This window comes from Equus caballus, chromosome 2 (genome assembly GCF_041296265.1).
Source record: "Equus caballus isolate H_3958 breed thoroughbred chromosome 2, TB-T2T, whole genome shotgun sequence".
Classification (NCBI taxonomy): Eukaryota; Metazoa; Chordata; class Mammalia; order Perissodactyla; family Equidae; genus Equus; species Equus caballus.
Window position 1 is genome coordinate 22,092,248 of NC_091685.1, and position 11,289 is coordinate 22,103,536.

The window sequence follows — 11,289 nt, forward strand, 5'->3', positions numbered from 1 at the left end:
TGTGCCACCAGTCTGGCCCAAGCGGTGGTTCTATTTTTAATTATTTGATGAATCTCCATGTTGTTTTCCATTCCAACCAACAGTGCACAATTGTTCCCTTTCCTCCACATTCCCACCAACACTTGTTATCACTTATCAGCCATTCTAACAGGTGTGAGGTGATATCTCATTGTGGTTTTGACTTGCATTTCCCTGATGATTAGTGACGTTGAGCACTTTTTCCTGTACCTGTTGGCCATCTGTATGTCTTCTTTGGAAAAATATCTATGCAGTTCCTTTGCCCATTTTTTCTTCTTCTTCTTCTTTGGTAAGGAAGATTGGCCCTGAGTTAACATCTGTGCCAATCTTCCTCTATTTTGTATGTGGGTCACCACCACAGCATGGCTTGATGGGTGGTGGAGGTCCTCACCTGGGATCTGACCTGTAAACCTAGGCCACTGAAGCAGAGTGCATCAAATTTAACTGCTGTGCCACTGAGATGGCCCCCCTGCCCATTTTTTAATTGGACTGTTCATTTTTTTGCTTTTGAGTTGTGTGAGTTATTTATTTTGGATATTAACCCCTTATCAGATATATGATTTACAAATACTTTCTCCCACTCAGCAGATTGCCTTTTCATTACAAAATGATGGTCTCCTTTGCTGTGCAGAAGCTTTTTAGTTTGATGATGTCCCACTTGTCGCCTTTTGCTTTTATTCCCTTTGCTTTTGGTGTCAAATACAAAAAATCATCACCAAAACTGATGTAAAGGAGCTTATCCTCTAAGTTTCCTTCTAGTTTTATGGCTTCAGGACTTACTCTCAAGTCTTTAATACATTTTGAGTTGATTTTTGTGTATGTAAAGTGTGTGTTTATTGTAGCATCTAAATGTTTTGTAGTGAAAGGGCCCACCTTTTACTTTTTTCTCTGGAAACTTTAATTTTTTTTGCTCTTCATCTTTGATGTTTTAAATCTTACCATAAACTGTCTAGATTTTTTAAAGTCTATCTTTTTCCTTCCCCCAAATCAATACATCTTTTATTGTATCTTTAAAATATCCCAAATAAGTCTTAGGAATCATCTGGCATCTTGTTTCCGTAGCTGGACAATTTAGATCTTATTCATTAGCTTGCTGAACTATTCCTTTTTCAGAGACATAGATACTATCAAAAATTTTTCTGATACCCTTGTTTTTAACTGTTGTGCCTTGCTAAATCAAAGCAGCTGAATTTGATACAAGTTAATGTCCTTTCTTTCAAGAATTAATTCACATTTCTGGGCTTGAGATTCTGAACGAGCAATGCCTGGCCTCATCTGAACCCTGCAAATGTGTCTTTCACCCAAGAAATTTCAGATCTCATCTTCTTTTTTTTTTGGCACCCGGGCTAACAACTGTTGCCAATCTTTTTTTTCTCTTTTCCTGCTTTATTTCCCAAACCCCTCTGGTACATAGTTGTATATCTTAGTTGCAGGTCCTTCTAGTTGTGGGATGTGGGACGCCGCCTCAATGTGGCCTGACAAGCGGTGCCATGTCCGTGCCCAGGATCCGAACCCTGGGCCGCCGCAGCAGAGCACGTGAACTTAACCACTCGGCCACGGAGCCGGCCCCTCAGATCTCATCTTGTAATGGAAGGTCAGTGTAACACTCTTGATCATCTTCTGTATGTGACGATAGATAATGGGAACGGTAGCCAGTTCCCTTCTATTTCTCCACCATTTGTCAACCTGGAGTCTCTTTTCTTTCTAGGGAGACTGAGTTCTACATTGACGTGATTGAAGCCCCTCTTTTGGGGCCCTTCACAATAACTGCACAGCCCTTGAGAGTGATGTTGACATGTTCTGGAATGCTGACAGTCTGATCGCTAAGAATGGCCTTCATTCTTGTAGTAGATGCAGCGAAGACTTTTTAAGTCTATCTTGTTAGGCATTTTTAAACACTTTTTAGCAATTATAGATCTCTTTCTCTATATCTGGGAAATTCAAAACATTTTTTAAATTTGTAATTAATTTCAAACAGAAAAGTTGCAAGAATAAGAATAGCACGAAGAACATCCATATAATATCGTTTACTCACTTTCTCCTATCGATAACATTTTACTCCACATACTTTATCATATGAGACTCTCCTTCTATGGGTACACGTATGTTACACATGTAATACATTTTTTTAAATGAACCATTTGATTGTAGTTGCTATTCTAGGGAATTATTTACTTCTCTCTTCCCCATCACCCCCTGTCTGGAACTCATTTTATACAGATGTTATTTATACTTCTATTCTTCATGTCTCAGCTATTTTTTTTAAAAAAAATTCTTCTATTTCTGTATGTTTCCTAATTCTTTTTGGGACAATTCGGTATCCTGATATGATTATCAGGTTATTACTATTTTCCTTGGCTGTAGACTTTCTGTTGTTCAACCTGCCTTTTTCTCCCCCAATTTTTTTTTATTGTGGTAAAATATATACAGCATAAAATTCACCATCTTAACCATTTTTAAGTGTACAGTTCCATAGCATTAGGTTGTGCAACCATCGCTACCAGCCATCTCCATAGGTCTTTTAATCAAAACTGAAACTCTATACCCATTAAACAATAACTCTCCATTTCCTCCTTTGCCCAGCCCCTGGAAACCACCATTTTACTTCCTTCTCTATGATTATGACTATTCTCAGTACCTCATATAAGTGGAATCATACAGTATTTGCTTTTGTGTGACTGTCTTGTTTCACTTAGCATAATGTCCTCAAGGTTTACCTATGTTGTAACATATGTCCAAATTTCCTCCCTTTTTAAGGCTAAATAATATTCCTTTGTATGCCTATAGCACGGTTTGCTTCTCTATTCATTCACTGATGGACACTTTGGGTTGCTTCCATGGTTTAGCTATTGTGAATAATGCTGCTGTGAACATGAGTGTAAAAGTATCTCTTCAAGATCCTATTTCAGTTCTTTTGAGTATATACCCACAAGTGGATGTGCTGGACCAGATGGAAATCCTATTTTTAACTTTTTGAGGAACTTCCATACTGTTTTTCATAGGAGCTGTACCATTTTACATTCCCACCAACAGTGCACAAAGGTTCCAACTTCTTCAGATCCTTGCTGACATTTGTTACTGTTTTTTTTTTTTTTTAAAGTAGCCATCCTAATGGGTGTGAGGTGGTCTCATTGTAGTTTTGACGTACATTTCCATAATGACTGGTGATACTGAGCATCTTTCTCATGTTCTTATTGGCCATTTGAATACTTTCTTTGAAGAAATGTCTATTCAAGATCTTTGCCCATTCTTGGATCTGGTTGGGATTTTTTTTGTTGAGTTTTAGGAGTTCTTTATAGTATGGATATTAATCTCTTATCAGATATGTGAATTGCAAATATTTTATCCAGTTCTGTGGGTTGTCATTTTATTCTGTTGATAGTGTCTTTTGATACACAAGATTTAAAAATTTTTATGAAGTCTAATTTCTCTATTCCTTCATTTTTTGCCCTTGCATTTCGTGTCTTATCCAAGAAAATTATTGCCAAATCCAATATGAAGCTGTGTCTCATGTTTTCTTCTAAGAGTTTTATGTCTTACAGTTAGGTTATGGATCCACTTTTTGTTAATTTTCGTTTATGCTCTGAGGTAAGAGTCCAACTTCATTCTTTTGTATGTGGATATCCAGTTTTCCCAGCACTATTTATGGAAAAAACTGCCTTTTCCTCCTTGAATGGTCTCAGGACTTGTTGCAAATCATTTGACAATATATGTGAGGGTTTATTTCTGGACTCTATTCCATTGTTCTATATGTGTCTTTATGCCAGTACCACGCTGTTTTGATTACTATAGCCTAATGTATTTTCCAGTTTTTCCTCTATTGTTAATTTCTAACTTCATGCCATCGTAGTCAGAGAAAATATCTATCTTTTTAAATCTACCGAAACTTAACTGTGACCTGACACATGGTCTGTCCTGAAAAACGCCCCACATGCACTTTAGAAGAATGCACATTTTGTTGTCGTTGGGTGAAGTGTTCTGTACATGTCTGTTGATTGACAGCTGATGGTGAGTCTCCATGGCTTGTTTCTGATATTTTTCTGGGGTAGTGCTCTTAATATTTTACCTTTAAGCATAATGTTATATATGCTATTGGCTAGGTATATATATATATACACTCATATTACCTATATTTTAAATAAATGTTTTTATTCTAATTTTACCAAGGTTTTTTTTTTAAATCAGATACAAATGTTAAAGCTGAATGCTTTTATGGTATTTATTGAGATATTACTTTCTTAACTTGATATATTATTGTGATGCATTTCATTAATAAATTTCCTAATATTGAAATACCTTTACATTCCTGACATGAACTTCAGTGCACAATAGTTCATTAAAAAACATTTTACTATAGAAAACTTCACATATGGAAGTTGGGTAACAATACAATGAATCCCTATGTACCCATTACCTAGACTAAACAACCATGAAATCACGGCCGATCCTGTTCCATCTCACTCTCACACACTCCCCCTCCTCCACCATAGTCTTTTGAAATCCCAGATTTCATAAAATTTCTTCTACTAACACTTGAAGTATTTATCTCTTAAAGACAGCGACTTTTTAAAACATATATACCACAATTTCACTATTATGCCCTCATAATTAACAAACTTTAATATCATCAAATGTCCACATTTATTTAAGGCTGGATACAAACAAGGTTTGCACGCTGCAATTTGTGACATGACTCTTACTTCTGTTCTAATCTATAGGACCCTCTGCATTATCTTCCTTTTTCCTTGTACATTTTTGTTGGAGAAAGTGTGCTTACCCTGTGCAGTCTCTCAGGATTTGGATTTTGCTGGTTACACTTCAAAGATGATGTTTAATATGTTCTTCTGACCCTGTCTTTCCAGTAAATGGACAGTCAAGATTATTTTGGGGTGGTTCTGTATCAGTCAGAGTCCACTGAGGAGACTGAAACCTTACATGAGTTATCTGCACTATTGAACTAAAAAGGCACAAAGAGAGCACTAAGGTTTTTTTTTTTTTTTGAGGAAGATCGGCCCTGAGCTAACATCTGCTGCCAACCCTCCTCTTTTTGCTGAGGAAGACTGGCTCTGAGCTAGCATCCGTGCCCATCTTCCTCTACTTTATATGTGGGACGCCTACCACAGCATGGCTTGACAAGCAGTGCCATGTCTGCACCCGGGATCCGAACTGGCGAATCCCGGGCCACCAAAGTGGAACGTGTGCACTTAACCACTGTGCCAGTGGGCCGGCCCCTGGCCAGTTTTTTTGTGATATTAGCAGCCATTGATGATCACTGCCTAGATCCATTAATTCAAAAAGGTGATATTTTAATTTTGTTACTTCTTCATTTAATACTTCTGGAAAACTTTATCACCTCTTATTTAAATGCCTCCCCAGTCAATCTGACTATCTGTACCTCATTCTCTAATAGATTCCTCAGGTAGGGGTCATGGAAACAATGTTCCATGAGTTTGCATATTGTTGACAGTTTGCCTGTTTTTCGTTTTTTTTTTTGCTGAAGATGATCTGCCCTGAGCTAACACCTGTGCCAATCTCCCTCTATTTTGTATGTGGGTTGCTGCCACAGCGTGGCCACCAACAAGTGGTGTAGATCCACCCCCAGGTACTAAATGTGGCCCACGGAAGTGGAATGCGTGAAACTTAACCACTCAGCCAGGAAGCTGGCCCCTTGCCTGTGGCTTTTATACCTAAAGTCAATTTGGTTAGATATAAACTCCTGAGTAAGTTCATGTTACTTCATTGCCTTCTGGCATGGTGTCATTATGAAAAAGTATGAGACTACTCAGATTCACCTTTCATTATATGTGGCTTGGCTTTTTGCCTGGATTCTCAAAGGATTTTTTATCTTTAAAAAAATTTTTTTTCCACAACTAGAAAGACGTGCAACTAAGATATACAACTGTGTACGGGGGGGGTTTGGGGAGACAAAAGCAGGAAAGAAAAAAAAAAGAAAAAAAAAAGAAAAAATTTTTTTTAATTTTAATTTTTTTGGTTTTTTAGGCCCTGACTCAGCCTTGACCATTCAGGCCAATGCTCCTAGGCACACAGTGTGTCTTTTCAATAAAGTCTTTCTAATTTCAAGGAAGTTCTCTTGAATTACAGCATATGGGCCAGGGTCCAGTCAGGAGCCAGAAGCCATGCTAGTTATCTGAACAGCAAGAATATAAAAACATATTAACTAGGAATAAGGGTAACTCGGTTACTGAAAAATAAACATACCAAGATGTCGTGGAAGTAGCAGCTAAAATCCTCAGAGTTGAAAGAACAGAAAAAGGAGCTAGGAATTCAAACTTAGAAGGGCCTCATGGAGCTGAAGGCCAGGCCTCTGAGGAGGGATGCTGGGGGTGGCCTCAGCTTGGGCCTAAGACCTAGAGCCCTCAAGGGGGAGTGCTGGTGAGTCTAGAGGAGGCGGCTTGATGAAACTGGCTCTGCAAGTCTTGTAAAACTGCAGCCTGGCTTCAGCCCTGCTAGGGAAGGACGTGCTGCGGCCAGAATGGACCAGCGTTGCTGGAATGATGCTCACAAGAACCACAAGTAGACATAAAGCCCGTGGGAAGGAACAGATCTTTTCTCCTCAGACTTGCAGTCTCCCTTTAGTGTCCCCTATTGGCCGAGGGGACAGAGATGAGGCCAGAGGAGCAGACATGTGGTCTGCAGAGTTCTAGGTTCAGCATCACAAAGCAGAGGACAGTCATTCGCTGCATAATGATGTTTCGGTCAACAACAGACCACATACACGACAGCGGTACCACAAAATCATGACAGAGCGGAAAAGATCCTCTTGCCTAATGAGGTCGTAGCCATCATAACGTTGTACAGCTAAAGGAGAGGCAAGAGAAAAGGAAACTGCAGCAGAAGAAAAAGAACCCTCAAGAAAATTCAGTGAAGGGTTTAGCAGAAGCTTTTGCAGACTTCAACAAGCTACTTAAGAAGTTTGAAAACATGGACCCCCAACACCAAAAGGTTTTCATTAATAAAGAATGTTCATGGTGCATTCTCCGCTTACCTGCAAATCTATGATGAAAAATGGACACAAACCAAGCAAACCACCACGACTTATGTTTCAAGAATGACACCTCCTCAAGAGCCTCAGCAGGGCCTTCAGAAGGGAATCCAGAAGGCACTGTTATCCCGAGACAACAGCTCCGTGCGTGTTATTGCCTCTGAAGACCTTCCAGTGGGACAAGATGTGGAGGTGGAAAACAGTGATATTGATCCCAACCCTGTGTAGGCCTAAGCTAACATGTGTGTCTGTGCCTTAGTATTTAACAAAGATGTTAAAGAACATTTAGATAGAAAAAAGCTTATAAAATAAGGATATAAAGAAAAGGTTTTTGTAGTTGTACAATGTGTTTGCATTTTATCACAAAACAGTCAAAAAGTTAAAAAAAATTAAAAGGCAAAAAAGTTACAGTAAGCTAAGGTTATTATTCAAGAAAAATATTTAATAAATTTAGTGTAGCCTAAGCGTAGCGTTGATAAAGTCTACGGTAGGGTCCAGTAATGTCCTAGGCCTTCACTGACTCACCCAGAGCAGCTCCCAATCCTGCACACTCCCTTCATGGTAAGTGCCCAATACAGGTGTACCATTTTTAATCTTTTATGCCATATTTTGATTGTAACTTGTATAGTATTGTATTGTAAATGTTTAGATACAAACACCATTGTGTTGCAATTGCCTACAGTATTCCGCAGAGTAACAGCCGTACAGGTTTGTAGCCTAGGAGCAACAGCCTATGCCACGGAGCCGAGGGTGCGTAGCAGCCTATACCATTTAGGTTTGTGTAAGTGCACTCTATGATGTTCACACAATGACGAAAGTGCCTAATGACACACTTCTAAGAACATATTTACGTTGTTAAGCGACACATAACCGCATAGAAGACTGGGTGTGGAGCTGAGACAAAAGCTTACTAACCAGCATTTACAGTTCTTAGCATTTGCTCTTTTTTATTGCTATAGATCATACAGTTTTTAGTATTTCTTTCCTTTGCTTTGGGTTTCTTCTTCAAGGATTTTTTACATGGATATCAGGTTTCCTATATTCGATATCACTTTCTCTTGAATCCAATTTAAACTCTCTTTTCTTGGGGCTGACCCTGTGGCCTAGTGGTTAAGTTTGGTGCACTCTGCTTTGCTGGCCTGGGTTTTGGTTCCCGGGCATATACAAGTACTGTAGGTACACCACTTGTTGGCGGCTATGCTGTGCTGGCAACCCACATCCAAAACAGAGGGAGACTGGCACAGATGTTAACTCAGGGCAAATCTTCCTCAAGCAAAAAGAGGACGGTTGGCAACAGACGTTAGCTCAGGGTGAATCTTCCTCAGCAAAAAAAGGAAATAAAGCTGGATTTAAAATAAAGTAGGGGCCAGCCCAGTGGCATAGTGGTTCGGTTCACGCACTCCACTTCTGTGGTCTGGGTTTCACACATTTGGATCCTAGCTATGGACCTCCACACCGCTCATCAGGCCATGCTGTCGCTCATACATAAAGTGGAGGAAAAATGGCACAGATGTTAGCTCAGGGCCAATCTTCCTTACAAAAAAAAAGAAAAGCAAAAATAAAATAGACAACTCTGTTCTCTTTACTTAAAACATTTTCCTGGGGCCAGTCCAGTGGGACAGCGGTTAACAGTTCGCCTGTTCTGCTTAGGCAGCCTAGAGTTCGCCGGTTCGGTTCCCGGGGTGTGGACATGGCACCGCTTGGCAAGCCATGCTGTGGTAGGCATCCTACGTATAAAGTAGAGGAAGGTGGGCACGGATGTTAGCTCAGGGCCAATCTTCCTCAGCAAAAAGAGGAGGACCGGCAGTAGTTAGCTCAGGGTTAATCTTCCTCAAAAACAAACAAGCAAAAAAAGCATTTTCCTCCCTTCCATCCTCTTTCTCTTAGGGATTATCAATTGTGTGTATTCACTTTTGAGTTCCTTCTAGTTTAGTTTTCACTCTTACAGTGATTTATACTCCTTTTAATTCCTAATGCATCCCTGAATTCTTGTCACTTATCTATTCAAATCTTTTATTCACTCATCCGAGTTATTCTGATTTATTCTTCTACAGCTTTTATCATTTTCTTAATTTCTTTTAGCTTGGTTTGAAATAATTTTTGTTTTCTAAGGATTTACTCTGTCCTATATTCTTATAATTTTGTATCATTTTCCACGATTCTTTTCTCTTGTCCACTTTCATGTGAAATGCATTTTCCTGTACTTTTAGGAGAGAGGGGACAGAATAAACTTTCCTAACCTAAAGGCTCATGAAATCCTATTATTTTCACAAAGTGACTAAAATAAATGACCCAGTACTGAGATCTGCTTCCTTTGCTTGTCTCCCTCACTTTAATCTGTACATTCTTTCCTTCGCACCTATTGTCCTTGTCTTGCTCAATTTGGTGTCTATAGCGAGTAGTTTCTCCTTAAATGGCTTTTGTTTTGAAACGCAGCTTATGTTTGGTAGTTTCAAGAGTTCATAAGGACCTAGACTACTCCATCTTCAGAACTTAGCACAGTCCCATTACACGCACCTGCAAATCGGCCTCGGCAGGAACATTCTTTGTTTGGGCTGTTGTTTTCAGATTGGTCTGCCACGCCTTCCAGTGAAACCTGCTGACTTGGGGGATCTCCTACTGCCAAGGCTGACAGACACCCCAGTGCTCTTCCTCCACGGGCTTCTGTGCAGACAGCCAACACCATTCAGGCCTTTAGCTGCTTTTGAGTTACCTAATCTTACTTTGGGATTGTGAGGATGCTGTGTCACCAAGATTTGTTGCAGATGCTGTGCACAGGTTTTTGCTTTCACGGAGGGATCTGGGGAGATTAAAAACCAGACTGCTATCTGCCCCTTCTGTTCTTTAATGCACTTCTGGTGGTTAATCTTTTATCCAGGAATGTTTGCAAAAACAGTTTTTGTAACAGGTGGTGGCACACAGTGATGGAGAGCAGGGGCTGTGGAGTCACTCTCTGGGCACAAACCCTAGACTCACCACTTACTCACTGTGTGATCCATGCATAAGCCCTGTGTCTTAGTTTCTTCTGTAAAATAATAGGTTGTCGTGAGAACTAAGTGAAACAACATACGTAAAGTACTGAGAAAACTATTAGGTTACATAGCAGGTATTCGACAAAGATAGCTGTTTTAATTATTGTAGTTTTCTTTTTCAGGTCTAGGTCTCATGTGGCATTATAACAGACTGCAAAAAAGGGTAACAAACAAAACATCTGAAAATTAAGGAAAAAAACCCAAAAACCAACCTCTTGAAATTAATTCTCGCTTCCATGACAAGATAGAAACCACAACTATAAATAGCTAGAAAATAATGAAAATGATAAAAACATATGGTAGATCAAGGTGACTTCAAAGAAAAGATCATAACATCATGCATTTTCACTACAAACAGAAAAGAATAAAATGTCTGTAATAAGCACTCAATACAAGAGGTTAACCAACTGCCTTCTGTTTTCTTTTTTTAAAAAGATAAAAATAGAAATTAAAGCACAACCAGAAGGACCTACAACTAGAATAGAGAACTATGCACTGGGGGGTTTTGGGGAGAAGGAGGTAAAAAGAAGAAAAAAGAAACTAAAGAATTCTTTTTTAAAAAAGTAAAATGGCAGCTCCAAATGTTGGTAAGCTTTTTGAACAACAGAGACACAGCTATTGGTGGTGGAAATGGAAAAATGGTCTAACTGAGAGGTCTGATAAAAGTGGAAGACGCACTAGCCTTGGCCCATCAAGTCTCCTGGGTGAGCACCGCAGAGCAGACCCTCCCCACTGGTGTGCCGGGGCACGCGCTTGGGTAGGGATTCAAATGGCCACAACTTCCAAAGCCTCATCTTTTATCCTAGTGCAGAAAACAAGTACTCTCTTCTATATTATAATCTGTCTACAAGAAAAGAGTTGGTATGCAACCTCTTCTAGTATTTTTCTTGGAGTTCCCTATTAGAAAGCTAAGTTTTACTAGAATCAGGGCCTTATTTTATTCTTTGCTGGATCTCCAGCAGCTAGGAAGTGTCTGATAGAGAGTCCTTGCTCAATAAATATTTGTTGAATATATAAATGCATACTGCATATAAAAATGTTCACTGGAGTATTATAAAAGTGCAAAATCAGAGACAATACAAAATGTCTGTTTATATAGAGAAAGAATGAACATGCATACTCGTATAATGGAGTATTATTCAGCAGTTAAAATAAATGAACTAGAAATCCACGTATAAATCTCAAAAACAAGTGAAAAACGCAAATCACAGAAAGATATGTACAATGCAACTTATA

General features: G+C 39.2%; 1 pseudogene; it reads right to left on the reverse strand.

Annotated features, from left to right (window-relative positions):
• Positions 1-1,096: 1,096 nt before the first annotated feature.
• LOC100055453 (large ribosomal subunit protein uL6-like) lies at positions 1,097-1,858 on the reverse strand (annotated as a pseudogene).
• Positions 1,859-11,289: the final 9,431 nt, after the last annotated feature.